We start from the raw sequence: 15,603 nt of genomic DNA on the forward strand, positions 1-15,603 counted from the left end.
TCCGGATCAGCCACTTGTCAGCTGTGTGACTTTGGGCAAGTCACTTCACTTCTCTGGGCCTCAATTACCCCATCTGTAAAATGGGGATTTGGACTGTGAGCCCCACGTGGGACAACCTGATCACTTTGTATCTACCCCAGCGCTTAGAACAGTGCTTTGCACATAGTAAAGTGGAAAGAGCCCGGGCTTGGGAGTCATAGGTCATGAGTTCGAATCCCAACTCTGCCACGTGGCAGCTGCGTGACTGTGGGCGTCACTTCACTTCTCTGTGCCTCAGTGACCTCATCTGTAAAATGGGGATGAAGACTGTGAGCTCCACGTGGGACAACCTCATTCCCCTGTGTCTACCCCGGCGCTTAGAACAGTGCTCTGCACATAGTAAGCGCTTAACAAATACCAACATCATTATTAGTAAAAGCTTAACAAATGCCATCATTATTGTGACTGGCTCCCGGCCGAACGCAAAGCGCGTCGTTGCGGCGCCCCCTCCTGGTAGAAAGCAGAAACGCAGCGACCTGCGCCCCTCCCCAGCCGAAGGCCGAGCGTACTAGGGGGCGCCCCCTCCTGGTAGAACGAAGAAACGCAGCGGGCCGTGCCCCCTCCCGGCCGAAGGCAGAGCGCCCCGTGCGGCGCCCCCTCCTGGTAGAACGTAGAAACGCAGCGGGCCGCGCAGGTCGCCCCCTGCCAGGGCAAGCGGTGAAGAGAGCCGGCAGCGCCCCCTGTCTACCCAACGCAGAAGTGCAGCTGATGGCGCCCCCCTTTTTGAGGGCATTTATTCATTCATTCAATAGTATTTATTGAGCGCTTACTATGTGCAGAGCACTGGACTAAGCGCTTGGAATGGACAAATCGGTAACATAGAGACAATCCCTGCCCTTTGACGGGTTTACAGTCTAGTTGATGGGGAGCAAGGTGACTTAGTGGAAAGAGCTCGGGGCCTGAAAATCAGAATAATAATCATCATCATCATCATCATCGTAATGGCGTTTGTTAAGCTCTTAATAATAATAATAATAATGTTGGTATTTGTTAAGCGCTTACTATGTGCAGAGCACTGTTCTAAGCCCTGGGGTAGACATAGGGTCATCAGGTTGTCCCACGTGGGGCTCACAGTTTTCATCCCCATTTTACAGATGAGGGAACTGAGGCACAGAGAAGTCAAGTGACTTGCCCACAGTCCCGCAGCTACCAAGTGGCAGAGCCAGGATTCGAACCCATGACCTCTGACTCCCAAGCCCAGGCTCTTGCCACTGAGCCACGCTGCTTCTCTAACTATGTGCAAAGCACTGTTCTAAACGCTGGGATTGATATAAGGTCATCAGGTGATCCCACGTGGAGCTCACAGTCTTACATTTGTTAAGCGCTTATTATGTGCAAAGCACTGTTCTAAGCGCTGGGGAGGATACAAGGTGATGAGGTTGTTCCACGTGGGGCTCACAGTCTTCATCCCCATTTTACAAGTGAGGTCACTGAGGCACAGAGAAGTCAAGTGACTTGCCCTAAATCACACAGCTAAGTGACAGAGTCGGGATTAGAACTCACGAACTCTGACTCCCAAGCCCACGCTCTGTCCACTAAGCCATGCTGCTTCTGCGGGTTCTAACCCAGAAGATCTGGGTTCGAATTCCACCTCGGCCATCTGTCTGCTGTGTGACCTCGGACAAGTAATAATAATAATAATAATGTTGGTATCTGTTAAGCACTTACTATGTGCAGAGCACTGTTCTAAGCGCTGGGGTAGACACAGGGGAATCAGGTTGTCCCACGTGGGGCTCACAGTCTTCATCCTCATTTTACAGATGAGGTAACTGAGGCACAGAGAAGTTAAGTGACTCGCCCACAGTCACACAGCTGACAGGAGGCAGAGCTGGGATTCGAACTCATGAGCTCTGACTCCAAAGCCCAGGCTCTTTCCACTGAGCCACGCTGCTCACTTCACTTCTCTGGGCCTCAGTATCTTCATCTGTAAAATGGAGATTAAGACTGTGAGCCCCTTGTGGGACAGGGACTGTGATCAACCTGACTAGCTTGTCTCTTCCCCAGTGCTTAGAACAGTGCTTGATACAAAGTAAACACGTAACACATACCATTATTATTATTATTATTATTAATAATGATGGCACTTGTTAAACGGTAATAAACAGAATAGCTTTTTATCTACTCCAGCCCTGAGAACAGTGCTGGACACATTATTATGATCTGTTTGTAATTATTTGTTTTTCCTATTTTTTGATTGTTTGCTTTATCATTTATTATTATTTGTTTGTAATAATAATTATTATTCTTATTACTTATGAAGCTCTAACTATGTGCCAGCCACTGTACTGAGCGCCGGGGAAGATACGAGATCATCAGGTTGGACCAGTGCGGTTCCCACGTGGGGCTCACGGTCTTAATCATTTGACAGATGGGGGGACTGGGGCCCGGAGAAGTGAAATGACTTGCCTAAGGTCACACAGCTGCAAATGGTGGAGTTTTCCAACGCCCAACCCCAAAGGGCTCCTCTCCTTATCGCACACACCCCGTGACTTAAGCATTTACTCATGCACGCTTTGCCTTCTCCTCCTTCCTGTCTGGAACGTATTTAACTGTCTGCCTCCCCTGTTAGACCGGAGATTCCTAATACACTCACTCTTCGAGCTTCTGAGTACACTTGCCTAGTACACTTACTTCGCCCAGAGTAGATCCTCGGTAAATACTATCGATTGAGGCCTGGATGAAAAAGAACTGGGACCTGAGTTCTAATATCCCAGTTCCGCCACTTGCCCCCCTGGGTGACGCTGGGCCAGTCGCTTCACTTCTCTGTGTCTCAGTTTCCTCACCTGTAAATGGGAATTAATAATAATAATAATAATAATAATGAATAATTATGGCATTTCTTAAGCTCTTACCACGTGCTTTTCTAAGATACGAAGTCAACAGGTTGTCCCCCGTGGGGCTCACAGTCTTCATCCCCATTTTGCAAAATTTCTGTTCTCCTTCCTACTTGGACTGTGAACCCCATGTGGGACAGAGACTGTGCTCAATCTAATTAATTTGTATCTACCCCCCATCGCTTAGAATGGTGCCGGACATATAGTAAGTGCTTAATTCGTAATAATAATAACAATAAGTGCTTACCATGTGTCAAGCTCTTTTCTAAGTGCTGGGCTAAATACGAGATAATCAAGTCGGTCACAGTTCCTGTCCCTCGTGGAACTCACAGCTTTAATCCCCATTTTACAGATGAAGTGACTGAGACACAGAAGAGTCAAGTGACTTTCCCAAGGTCACAGTGGCAGAGCTGGAATTAGAACCCAGGTCTCCGACCCGTGCTCTATCCGCTGGGCCAAGCTGCTTAACGAATGTGTTATCATTAATATTATTACGATAATAACTGTTAGGAGATCTCGGTTCAGTCCCATCTCTGTCTCTGGATTGCTCTGCACACAGTAAGTGCTTAATAAATAACGCTAATTTAATTTAATTTTAATTTGGGGACTCCAGAGGGAGGATACCGGGGGTCTGGTTTGTTTCAACCTGTCAGTCCCACGCCCAGTGGGAGAGACTGAATTCACTCCGTAGAATTTCTTTATTTTGGTAGTCGGGGATTCATTAATTCATTCAATCGTATTTATTGAGCGCTCCTGTGTCCAGAGCACTGAACTAATCGCTTGGTAAGTACTGTTCAGCAATCAAGAGACAATCCCTGCCCACACCGGATTTACAGCCTAGAAGGGGGAAGACAGACATTAAAATAAGTAATACAGGCATCATTATAAATAAATGCGGTGGTGGAGGTGGGAAAGATGAATCTATTGATCTTCTGGCAATGAGCTAAAACCGAAAAACTGGGTCTCGCCTGATTAGTTTGGATCTATGCTCAGTACAGTTCCTGGCACTTAGTAAGCGCTTGACAAATACCATAAAAGAAGTGTTCTCTGCCTCAACAAGTTTGCCAACTAATCAGGAAGAGAGAGATAAGCTACTTACAGATAGTGAAAGAGACAGGGAGAACAGGGACAGAGAGATAAAACGGGAGACGGCACGAACATATTTGGACAAAATAATGATAGTGGTGATTAATATCAATAAGGCTAATAATGTTGGTATTATCTGTTGGGCCTTTACTATGCGCTAATCAATCAAACAAGTCAGCCAGATGAGTTTATCGAGCGCTTACCATATGCAGAGGACAGTACTAAGCCCTAGGGAGAGGACGGTAGAATAAACAGAAACGTTTCCTGCCCGCAAAGAGCTGACGGTCTAGAGGCGGAGAGGGACAATAACAGAAATAAATAAATGAGAGATATGGACATAAATGGTATGGGGCTGGGAGGGGGGTTGAATAAAGCGAGCAAGTGATGATGACGCAGAAGGGAGTGGGAGAAGAGGAAAGGAAGGCTTAGTTAGGGAAGGCTCCTTGGAGGAAATGTCTCTTCAATAAGGCTTAGAAGGAGGAAATCCATCTATAAAGAGTATTTATTGAGCATTTACCATGTGCAGAGCAGTGTACTGGACAATATAACAGAGTCGGTAGACACATTCCCCATCCGCAACGAGCTTGCGTTCTAGAGGGAGGGACTGCCATTTATATGAATAAAAAAGTAATTTAGAATATATAATTACAAGTTATGTACCTAAGCGCAGTGGGGTTGGGGCAAATATCAAATGCCTTACAGATCCAAGGGTACAGAAGATGCAGGAGAGAGAGGGAGCTGGGGAAAAAAGGAGATGAGCTCTCAAGAGGAGAGCTCTTGGAGGAGACGTGACCTTAATTGTGCTTTGGAGGGGAGGGGGTGCTCGGCACATAGTAAGCGCTTAGCAAATGTCATCATTATCATTATTATTATTATTATTTCCATGGAGGGGCCGGGAGTTCCGGGCTAGGGAAAGGATGTGGGAAAGGGGTCGGCGGGGAGATAGAAGATCGGGGCCCAGTGAGGAAGCTGGCGTTAGAGGAGCGGAGTGTGTGGGATGGGCTGGAGGAGATCGGTGAAGTAGATGCAAGATAATCGGCTGGAACACAGCCCCTGTCCCACATAGGGCTCACGGTCTCAGAGGGAGGGGGACCAGGTATTTAGTCTCCATTTTACAGATGAGGGGACTGGGGCTCAGAGGAATGTAGTGACTTGCCCAAGGTCACACAGGATCGGAACCCAGGTCCTCCGACTCCCAGGCCCGGGGTCCCTCCAGGAGGCCGCGCTGCAGCGATAAAGTCAAACGAAGGTTCAAAAGTGCAGAGACAGGCAAAAAATGCTATAAATCAATAGCCATAGTCACGGGTGTCCTAGGCGGGGGTGTCCGAGGGCTAAAGAGAGGATTAAAGTCCACAAGTCCTCAGGGCGGGGGTTGAGGTTTTCTTCTTCTAAATGGTGTTTGTTAAACGCTTACTATGTGCCAAGCACTGTTCCAGAGGCTGGAGTAAATACGAGTTAATGAGGTTGGACACGGTCCCTGTCCCACAAGGGGCTCACAGTCTCAACCTCCATTTTTACAAATGAGGAAACTGAGGCGCAGAGGTGTTACATGACTTGCCTGAGGCCATTTAGCAGGCACTGTGGCCTAATGGTTAGAACATGGGCCCGGGAGTCAGAAGAATCCGTGTTCTACTCCTGGCTCTGCCGCTGTTGGCTGCGTGACCTCGGGCAAGTTACTTCACTTCTCTGGGCCTCGGTTCCCTCATCTGTAAAATAGGGATGAAGAGTGTGGACCCCATGTGGGATGTGGACTCTGTCCTGGCTTGTATCTTCGTACAGGGCCTGGCACATAGTGAACGCTTAACAAAAACCATAAGAAAGGGACAGGTGGCAGTGTCAGGATTGGAACGCAGCTCCTCTGAATCCCAGGCCCTTTCTACTAGGCCACGCTGCTTCTCGATTTTAAATCCTTCCCATGGGTGTCCGTGGAATCATGTACGAGTTGTTCCTGGTTTGCACCCTGGTGGAACCACCCTTCCTATTCCCCGTCTAGACTGTCAACCCGTCGTGAGCAGGGAATGTGTCTGTTTATTGTTGTATCGTCCTTTCCCAAACGCTTAGTACAGTGCTCTGCACGCAGTTAGCGCTCAGTAAATACGACCGACTGGGAGGAAACGGGGTCGTGAATAATAATAATAATCACGGCATTTTGTTAAGTGCTGGCTATGAACCAAATACTGTGCCAATTGGGACCCAGTCTCCGGTTCACATGGGGCTTACAGGTAATAATCATAATAATAGTCGTATTTGTTAAGCACCTAGTCCGTATCTAGCACTGTTCTAAGCGCTGGGAAAGATACAAAATAATCCGATCAGATACAGTCCCTAAACCGCACAGGACTCGCAATGAAAGGGGAGGAGAACGGGTATTGAATCCCCATTTTACAAATGAGGAAACTGAGGCACAGAGCGCTAAGTGAGGTTCCCAAGGTCACCCAGCAGGCACAGGGTAGAGTGAGAATTAGAACCCAGGTCCTCTGACCTCCAGGCCCGTGCTTATCCCACTGGGCCACGCTGCTCCTCACGGATCGAATCCCCATTTTACAGAAGAGGGAACTGAGACAGAGAAGTGAAGAGACTTGCCCGGGGTCTCGCGGCAGGCGAGTGACGGAGTCGAGATTAGAATCCAGATCCCCTGTCTCCCAGACCGGAGCTCTTTCCATCAGGTCACGGCACAGTCACCTCAGGACAACTGTGAGAACTGGAGGTGTCTGAGCTATGGATCGACGCTATTCGCCGAGCGCTTACCGTGTGCAGAGCACTGCGCTATACTCAACGGCTTGGGAGAGTAGGATCGAGCCGGTAGATGGTAGCCCTCCGGGAGTTTACGATCCGTACGCCTAGGTGGTCTGTTGGAAAGAGTTTGACACTGGGAGTCGGGAAACCCCGGCTCTAAACCCAGCTCTGACCCTGATTTGCTTTGTGACCTCAGGCAAAGCCCTCGACCTCTCTGAGCTTGGGTCCTCATCTGTAAAATGGAGATAAGATTTCTGCTCACCCAGTGTGGGTCGGGGACTGGGTCCAACCTGATTGTCTGGGAACTGTTCCAGCACCCGGCTTACTGGGAGCTCAATCGGTACTATTTCTTTGTATTATTTCTTTATCACCGCCCGGCGTTCTTCTCAAAAGATATTCCAACCGCAGCTCCCCAGTCCTCAAGAACCTCCGGCGGTTGCCCACCCACCTCCGCGTCAAATGGAAACTCCTCACTCTCAGCTTTAAAGCTCTCCATCAGCTCGCCCCCTCCTACCTCGGCTTGCCGGTTTCCTACCGCGAGTCGAGCCGCACGCTCCGCTCTTCCAACGTCAACCGGCTCGCTGTCCCGCCAACTCTTTCTGACCTTTGACCCTCCCTCTTCACCGCCGACAGACCGACCCTCAGAGTCCCCCTGAAATCACATCACCAGCGCCGTCGAGCGGCTAGCGCCGCGGCCCGGGAGGCGGAAGGCCCTGGGTTCTAATCTGCGCTCTGCCGCTCGCCTGCTGGGTGACCTTGAGCAAGTCACTTCGTTTCTCTCTGCCTCAGTTCCCTCATCTGTTAAAGGGGGATGAAGAGTGTGAATCCTATGTGGGATAGGGACTGTGTCCAATTCAGTCATCTTGGATCTGCCCCGGCGCTTAGTACAGTGCCTGGCACATAGTAAGCGCTTAACTGGTAGTGTTATTATTATCTCCTCCAAGAAGTCCTCCCTGACAAGGCCCTCATCTCCCCTACTCCCTCTCGCTTCCATGTCATCTTTCCCCCTTTTATGTACTCGATATTCACCTGCCCCCCCGCCCCCCCCAAGCCCCATATCACATCACTTATCCATCTTATCAATTATAATAATTATAATATTGTCTTGTTTTTGTCCGCTTGTCTCCCCCAGTTAGACTGCGAGCCCGTCAATGGGCAGGGATTGTCTCTATCTTTTGCCAAATTGTACATTCCAGGCGCTTAGTACAGTGCTCTGCACATAGTAAGCTCAATAAATGCTATGGAATGAATAATATTGGCATTCGTTAAGCGCTTTCTATGCGCAAAGCACTGTTCTAATAGGTGGGGAGGCTACAAGGTGATCAGATTGTCCCCCGTGGGGCTCACAGTCTTAATCCCCATTTTAAAGATGAGGTAAGTGAGGCACAGAGAAGTGAAGCGACTTGCCCACAGTCACCCAGCTGACAAGCGGTGGAGCCGGGATTTGAACCCACGACCTCTGACTCCTCAGCCCGTGCTCTTTCCACTGAGCCACGCCGCTTCTCCAATCACATGTCCCTATCTAAACAACCTGATAGAGTGGATGGAGCAGAGGCCCGGGAGTCAGAAGGTCACGGGTTCTAATCCCGGCTCCGCCACTCGTCTGCCGGGAGACCTTGGGCAAGCCGCTTCACTTCTCTGTGCCTCAGTCACCTCATCTTAAAATGGGGATGGAGACCCTGAGCCCTACGTGGGACAGGGACCGCGTCCGACCCGATTTCCTTGCATCCGTCCCGGCGCGCAGTACAGTGCCTGGCGCATAGTAAGCGCTTAACAAATACCATGACTGTTGATCTATAATTTATTTTAATGTCTGCACCCCCCTCTAGACTGCGAATTCCTCGTGGGCGGGAAACGTGCCCCATAAGTACTCGGGAAGTACGAGCGAGTGAAGGAATGAAAGTCGTAGACGGAACTGCACCCTCCGCTGAACGCTGGGCGACCGTGGCGGAGAACTGAGCGGCAGGGGACATTATCGGTAGGGGACACCACAGGACTTCGCGTGCAAAGGCTTTGAAAGGAAAGACAGACCAGGAGGAAAAAGGAAAAAACAAGGCCAGGTGCTGCTCACATCAAAACAACAGCACAACAGGAGGGAGGGGCTGGGTGCCTGGTGTGTCTGTATCTGTGCGCGCGGGGCTTTTTTCTAGTACTTGTTAAGCGTTTACTATGTGCCAGGCACTGTACTAAGTGCTGGGGATAGATACAAGTTAATCAGGTTGGACGCAGTCCCCGGTCCCACGTGGGGCTCACGGTCTTCATCCCTATTTTCCAGATGAGAGAACTGAGGCCCAAAGAAGCGAAGTGACATTATTATTTGTTAAGTGCTTACTAGGTGCCAGGCACTGGACTAAGCGCTGGGATAGATGCAAGCTAATCAGGTAGGACACAAACCCCGTCCCACGTGGGGCTCTCAGTCTTCATCCCCATTTTCCAGATGGGGTAACCGAGGCCCAGAGAAGCAAAGTGACCCGCCCAAGGTCACATAGCAGGCAAGCGGCAGAGCTCGCCGGTGCGACTGTAAACTCGTGTCTAGATTGTAAGGAAAGTGTGGGCAGGGAATGTGCGTGTTTATTGTTCTATTTGCTCCGAGTACAGTGTTGCGCACACAGTAAGTGCTCTTCTAGACTGTGAGCCCGTTGTTGGGTAGGGATTGTCTCTATCTGTTGCCCAGTTGAACTTTCCAAGTGCTTAGGACGGTGCTCTGCACCCAGGAAGCGCTCAATAAATACGTTTGAGTGAATGAATGAATGAGTGTGTGTGGGTGGGTGGGTGTGTAATATAGTCGGGATTCTGGGTCCCACCCACATCGACCTCTCAGCCTCACTCTTAGAGTGAATTTTTTTAATGGTATTTGTTAAGCACTTCCTGTACTGTACTAAGCGCTGGGGTAGGCACAGTCCCTGTCCCACGCGGGGCTCACAGCCTTAATTCCCAGCTGAGGGAACCGAGGCAACGAGAAGTGAAGTGACTTGCCCTGACTAAACCCTCCTTTCCTCTTCTCCCACTCCCTTCTGCGTTGCCCCGACTTGCTCCCTTTATTAATTCCCCCTCCCAGCCCCGCAGCGCTTCCGGCCAGATCTCCGTCTGGAGAAGCGCTCACTAAATACTATTGAACGAGTGTCCTTTCCTGATTTTTTTCCATTAACGTCTGCCTCTGTCCCTCTAGACCGTAAGCTCGCGGTGGGCAGGGAACGTGTCTGTTCTGTTTTGTTGTACGCTCCCAAGCGCTTAGTACAGAGCTCCGCGCACACAGCAAGCACGGATTAAATACGTCCGACCGGGTGACTTACCCAAGGTCACACAGCGGACAAGTGGCGGAGCCAGGATTGGAACCCAGTCCCCCTGCCTCCCGGGCCCGCGCTCGATCCACTAGGACGGGCCGCTTCTTGAAGTTCACCTTCGAATACGAAAGATAATTCTATCTCTATACTCTACAACTGATGAGAATATTTGTCAATCCAAACCGTCCGACGTATTTACGGAGTGCTTACTGCGTGCAGGGCCTTGCACTAAGCGCTTGAGAAAGTACAATCCAACAGAATCGGAAGACCCATTCGCTGTCCGCAACGGGCCCAAGTGCTTACTCTGTGCCAAGCGCTGTATTGAGTGCTGGGGGAGATACAAGATAAAGAGGTCTGCCCCACATAGAGTTCGCAGATCCAGCGGGAGGGATTAATTTTGTTCCTAAAATCTTAAATAAGGCAATGAACGGCAGCAGGGACTAGATTTAGAGCCCGGGCCTGGGAGTCAGGAGGACCTCGGGTCTGTCTAACTCATCGCCCACGTCCTGCCTCTGGTCTGGAATGCCCTTCCTCCACATATTCTTTCATTCGATCACATTTATTGAGCGCTTACTGTGTGCCGAGCACTCTACTAAGCGGTTGGAAAGTACAATTCGGCAACAGATAGAGACCGTCCCCACCCAACGACGGGCTCCACAGTCTGGAAGGGGGAGACAGACAACAAAACAAAACAAACAGACATCAATACCTCCAAAACAGATAAATTGAATCATAGATATATATGACTCTCCCCGCCTTCAGAACCTTATTGAAGGCCCACCTCCTCCAGGAGGCCTTCCCTGACTAAGCCCTCATTTCCCCTTCTCCCCTTCCCATCTGCCTCACCCTGACTTGCTCCCTTTATTCACCCCTTCCTCGGTCCCACACCACTTAATATCCATATCTGTCGTTTATTTATTTCTATTCATATCTGCCTCCCCGCCTCCATCCTGTCAGCTCACTGTGGGCTGGGATTTTGTCTACCGACTCTGTTAGTTTTCTCCACCCACACCGCACACAGTAAGCGCTCAATAAATATGATAAATTGGTCCATCGACCGATTGATCTGGGGTTCGAGTCCCGACTCGCCCCTCTTGACTCCTCTGCGGCCTTGCGCAAGTCTTTTCACTTCCCCGTGCCTCAGTTCCCTCATCTGGAAAATGAGGATAAAAACCGTGAGCTCCAGATGGGACGGGGACTGTGTCCCAACTGATTAGCTTGGATCCACACCAGTACAGTGCCTAGCATATAGTGAGCACTTAATAAACACCACAATTATTATTATTATTATTAGGTTGTACTGAATATGAAGAAGGGCCTGGAGCCCACATCGCCAAATCCACAACGAGGTTTTTTAAAACCCAGGTTGAAAACGCACTCTATAGTCGACACCGTAAGCTGACAAAGGAGGTGACCTTGCGCGAGCGAGCAGGAAAACATTCGTAATTTATAAAATTACAAAATCTGTAACTGAATGTCGTTTCCATTCATGTCCGTCTCCCCCTCCAGACTGTAAGCTCGCCGTAGGCAGGGAATGTCTCTGTTTATTCTTCCATCGTCCTCTCCCAAGTGCTTAGTACAGCGCTCTGCACGCGGAAAGGGCCCAATAAATACGACTGGATGAAACCTACCCCGCGCTTAGCCCAGGTGCCTGGCACAGAATAAGCGCTTAACAAATACTGTGAAAAAAACCTGAGTGGTTGTTTCTTAAATTCTCTGTGATCCTCCTCCCGTGTGCAGATACGATCTAGTTTAAGCTCTGAAAAAAAATTAAAAAAAATCCTTGATCTCACTCAGTTCCCCAGAAGAAAATCAAGATTTTGATCCTCTTGTTGCACTTCCTCCTCCGGCTGCTTGGGTCTCTGATAGGAAGTGGCTGACTCAAAAAAAGAACAGAGACAGAGGGAGAGAGAGGGAGGGCCCTCCTAGCTCCGGGTCACAGCTGCCTGCTAAACTGCATCCGGCTAAACGCCTAGCACAGTGCTCTGCACGCGGTGGGTGCCCAGCACAGCCCAGCGCCCCGCACCCGGGAGTCAGAAGGCTGCGGACTATAGGCGTTCGGTCCAGCCCTCTCTATATAGTCGGTGCCCTGCCCAGCGTCCTGCCCTCACTCGGTGCCCGGCGCAGGAGACGCCCGGGTCGAGGAGCTACGTACAGCAGGCGCTCGGCACGGCAGCTCCGTAGAGTTGGCGCCCAGTGCTCCGCACACGGTGGGTGCCCAGCTAGGTGACCCGTATCCAGGAGATGCCCAAAACACAGCGGTTGCTTACAGTAGGCGCTCAGTCCAGCACCCTACAGAGAGGTGGGGCCCAACAGGTGCTCAGTACAGCAGCATTTCACACCCAGCGGTCGTCCAGCTGAGAGGCCTGCACCCAAGACGGGCTGAACCGACGGCTGGCTGGAAGATTGGGCGACGGGGGTGGCGGGGAGGGGAAGGAAGAAACCGCAGGCACAGATAATACTACTAATAATAGCGATGGCGTTGGTTCAGCGCTTACTACGTGCCGAGGACTGTTCTAAACGCCGAACTGGGGGCTGCGACCGAGACCCCCTCCTCTCCCTCCCCTTCCCCTTCCTTCCCCCTCCCCAGTCCCTGGGTCCCGGGTCCTTCATCTGTGTCCCGTGCGGTTTTCCAGAGGCCGAGTCAGGCCCAAAGCGGAAGTCGGGGCCCTTCCCACCCTGACGGTTGTCCCCACCCCCGGCCCCGGGAGTGCAGCTGCTCTTACCCAACTCTTTGTGGTTTGTTAATGGTATTTTTTAAGCTCTTAGTATGTGTCGAGCACTGTCCTAAGCACTGGGACCGGTAAAAGCTCCTGTCCCCCATGACGCTCAGGCAAAGTAGGAGGGAGAACGGGGGTATTTAATCTCCATTTTACAGTCGAGGAGGTAATGATAATGATGATGACGATGATGGTGTTTGTTAAGCGCTTACTGTGTGCAAAGCACTGTTCTAAGCGCTGGGGTAGATACGAGGTGATTAGGTTGTCCCACATGGGGCTCACGGTCTTAATCCCCATTTTACAGATGAGGCAAGTGAGGCCCAGAGGAGTTAAGCGACCTGCCCAAGGTCACACAGCAGGCGAGCGGCAGAGTCGGGATTAGAACCCAGGTCCTCTGACCCCCCCCCCCGCCCCGGCTGTACCCACTAGGTCTTCCTCGTCCTCCTCCTTCCCCCTCTTAGACTGCGAGCCCCGTGTGAGACAAGGACTGCATCAGACCCAATTACCTTGGGTTCACCCCACTGCTCGGCACATAGTAGCTGCTTAATAAATACTATTATTAGGTGAATCGGTAGGTGTGCCCCGAAGATTAGGAGTGCACGAGGTGGAGTTGGGACAGAGTGCTGGGGTGTCGGTGGTGTGGGGGAGGGGGGGATAAAGTCGGGGAGAGGGGACGAATGAATCGGGGAAGACCTCCTGGGGGAGGTGGGGCTCCTGGAGGGCGGTGACGGGGAGAGAAAAACTGGAGCAGGAGAAGAGAGTCCCTCATTTCCTTTCCTAATAATAATAATAATTGTAAATAAGTGGTAAAGTGCTTATTACGTGCCAGGCACCGTACTGAGCGCTGGGGTCGATCCTAGGCTGCATCAAGTCCCTGTCTCCCAAGGGGGATTCACAGTCTTCGCCCCCATTTTCCAGATGAGGTCACCGAGGCCCAGAGAGGTGAAGTGACTTCCCCAAGGTCACCCAGCAGACAAGTGGCAGGGGGCGGCCCGGATTGACTAAGAGGTCCGGGGAGGCTCTTTCAGACACCGTTTATTAAAAAAAGAAAAACCACGCGTTTCAGAGAAGCGTTCGGAAAATAGGTGCGCGCGGGAGGCCCGGCCCCTGCGGGGCGCTTAGCTTTGGGTGGCCCACCCCGGGGTGGGGTGGATGGGTGGCCCAGGGGAGGGAGTGAGGTATTTCGGTAGCCTCGCCGGAGGCCTCGTGGACCCCCGGCCGAGCCCAATATCCCCCGGCCCGAAAACCGGGGGAGCTTGGGGAGGTTCATTCATTCGTTCGCATCTATTGAGCGCTTCCTGGGTGCGGGGCACTGTACTAAGCGCTTGGTCGAGGATCACACAACAGTAAAGGGACCCATTCACATTCCCACAGTGAACTCACAGTCTAGAGGGGAAGGGGGGGCCGTTAGGGGTTATAACCCCCTTCCCTAATTCTTTACAACCAACTGAGGCACGTGTGACTTTGGGCGGGTGGGTGGGGAATCTCCCCCATAGCCGCCCTTTCCACGATTTGGCTCTGCGATAGCCCCCTCACCCAGGGACCAGATCCCCCGGCCCCCCAAGACCCACCTGGGGGGGGGTCAAAGTGCTGTGGCCGGAGCCCCCCCAGGCCTCGGGGGGGTCCCCCCAGATTACGCCCTGCCCTTCCCTCCCTCTTGGAGGAATCGGTAGAGACCTGTGCGTGTGCGTAGGTGTGTATGCACGTGTGTGTAAGCATGTGTGTGCACATAGGCGCACGTGTGCAGGTAAGTGTGCGTTTTGGGGGCCTGGGGAGCCTCAGAGTTTCGATGCCGCCAAAAGTGGGGAGCGCAGAGAACAGAGAGCCCTCGCGTCGGGTGATAACGCGCCATCTCTCTGTGTCTCTGCGTGTGCGTCTCTGCCTGCCTCCCCCGCCTCCGCCCCCGGGCCTCGCTCGCTCTTTCGCTCGCTCGGTTTCGGTCATGAAGTTTCCTCGGAATAAGCGATTTCAGGCGGAGGCTGGGGGTGGGGGGCTGAGGAGGGCTTTCTCTCCCCCGCCATCCCCCCTAAAGGGCCGCCGGGACGGGGAAGGGGGCGGGAAGAGGCTGACCCCCTCCAGGGAACGGCATAACAGTCCTCACCATCGTTACGGTATCTGTTAAGTGCTTACTACGTGCAAGGCACCGTACTAAGCGCCGGGAGGGATACGAGCAAATCGGGGTGGACATAGTCCCTGTCCCACGTGGGGCTCCCAGTCTTCATCCCCATTTTTACAGATGCGGTACCTGAGGCCTAGAGAAGTGAAGTGACTCGCCCAGGGTCACGCAGCAGACACGTGGCGTAGCCGGGGTTGGAACCCACGACCTTCTGACGCCCAGGCCCGGCCACCAGCCACTAGGCCATATCGATGCCAGCCCTCTGGCGCACACATTCACACACACTCTCTCTTCCCTAGCCTGGCTCCCCACAGAGATCCCTGGGTCCGGACCCCTGGGGGGGGGGGGCCGGGTGGTAGGGGGCGTGGGGGGGAGGGCGTGCAGGCCCCCTCCTCTCTTCCTCCGCCTCGTGCAGTCAGCCGTCCGGCCCAGGAGGAAGGTCGGAGAGCCCGACCCCCTAAGCCAGCGTCTGGACAGCGGGGAAAGCCAGGCCACCCCTAATAAAGTGTCCCTGACGTCCCCATCTCCCTATAAGGGTCCCCCTGGGACGGACAGACCGACACACACACGTACACACACCCGCCCCCTCCCCTCCCCGGTCACCCCCTTCTCCCAGAGACTGCCCGAGGAAGCCCGGGGGTCCGGGCCAAGGTCCGGCGGTCCGTGTGACCCGTCTCTCTTGGTGGAGGCTCCGGGACTGCCCAAGCCCCGGGCTGTTTTGAGGAACCCCCCCTCCCCGGGGGGGGGGGGGGAAGCCGAGGCTACTTGCTGGGGTCGCTGGGGACCGA

Source organism: Ornithorhynchus anatinus, chromosome X5, assembly GCF_004115215.2.
Source record: "Ornithorhynchus anatinus isolate Pmale09 chromosome X5, mOrnAna1.pri.v4, whole genome shotgun sequence".
NCBI classification, from domain to species: Eukaryota; Metazoa; Chordata; class Mammalia; order Monotremata; family Ornithorhynchidae; genus Ornithorhynchus; species Ornithorhynchus anatinus.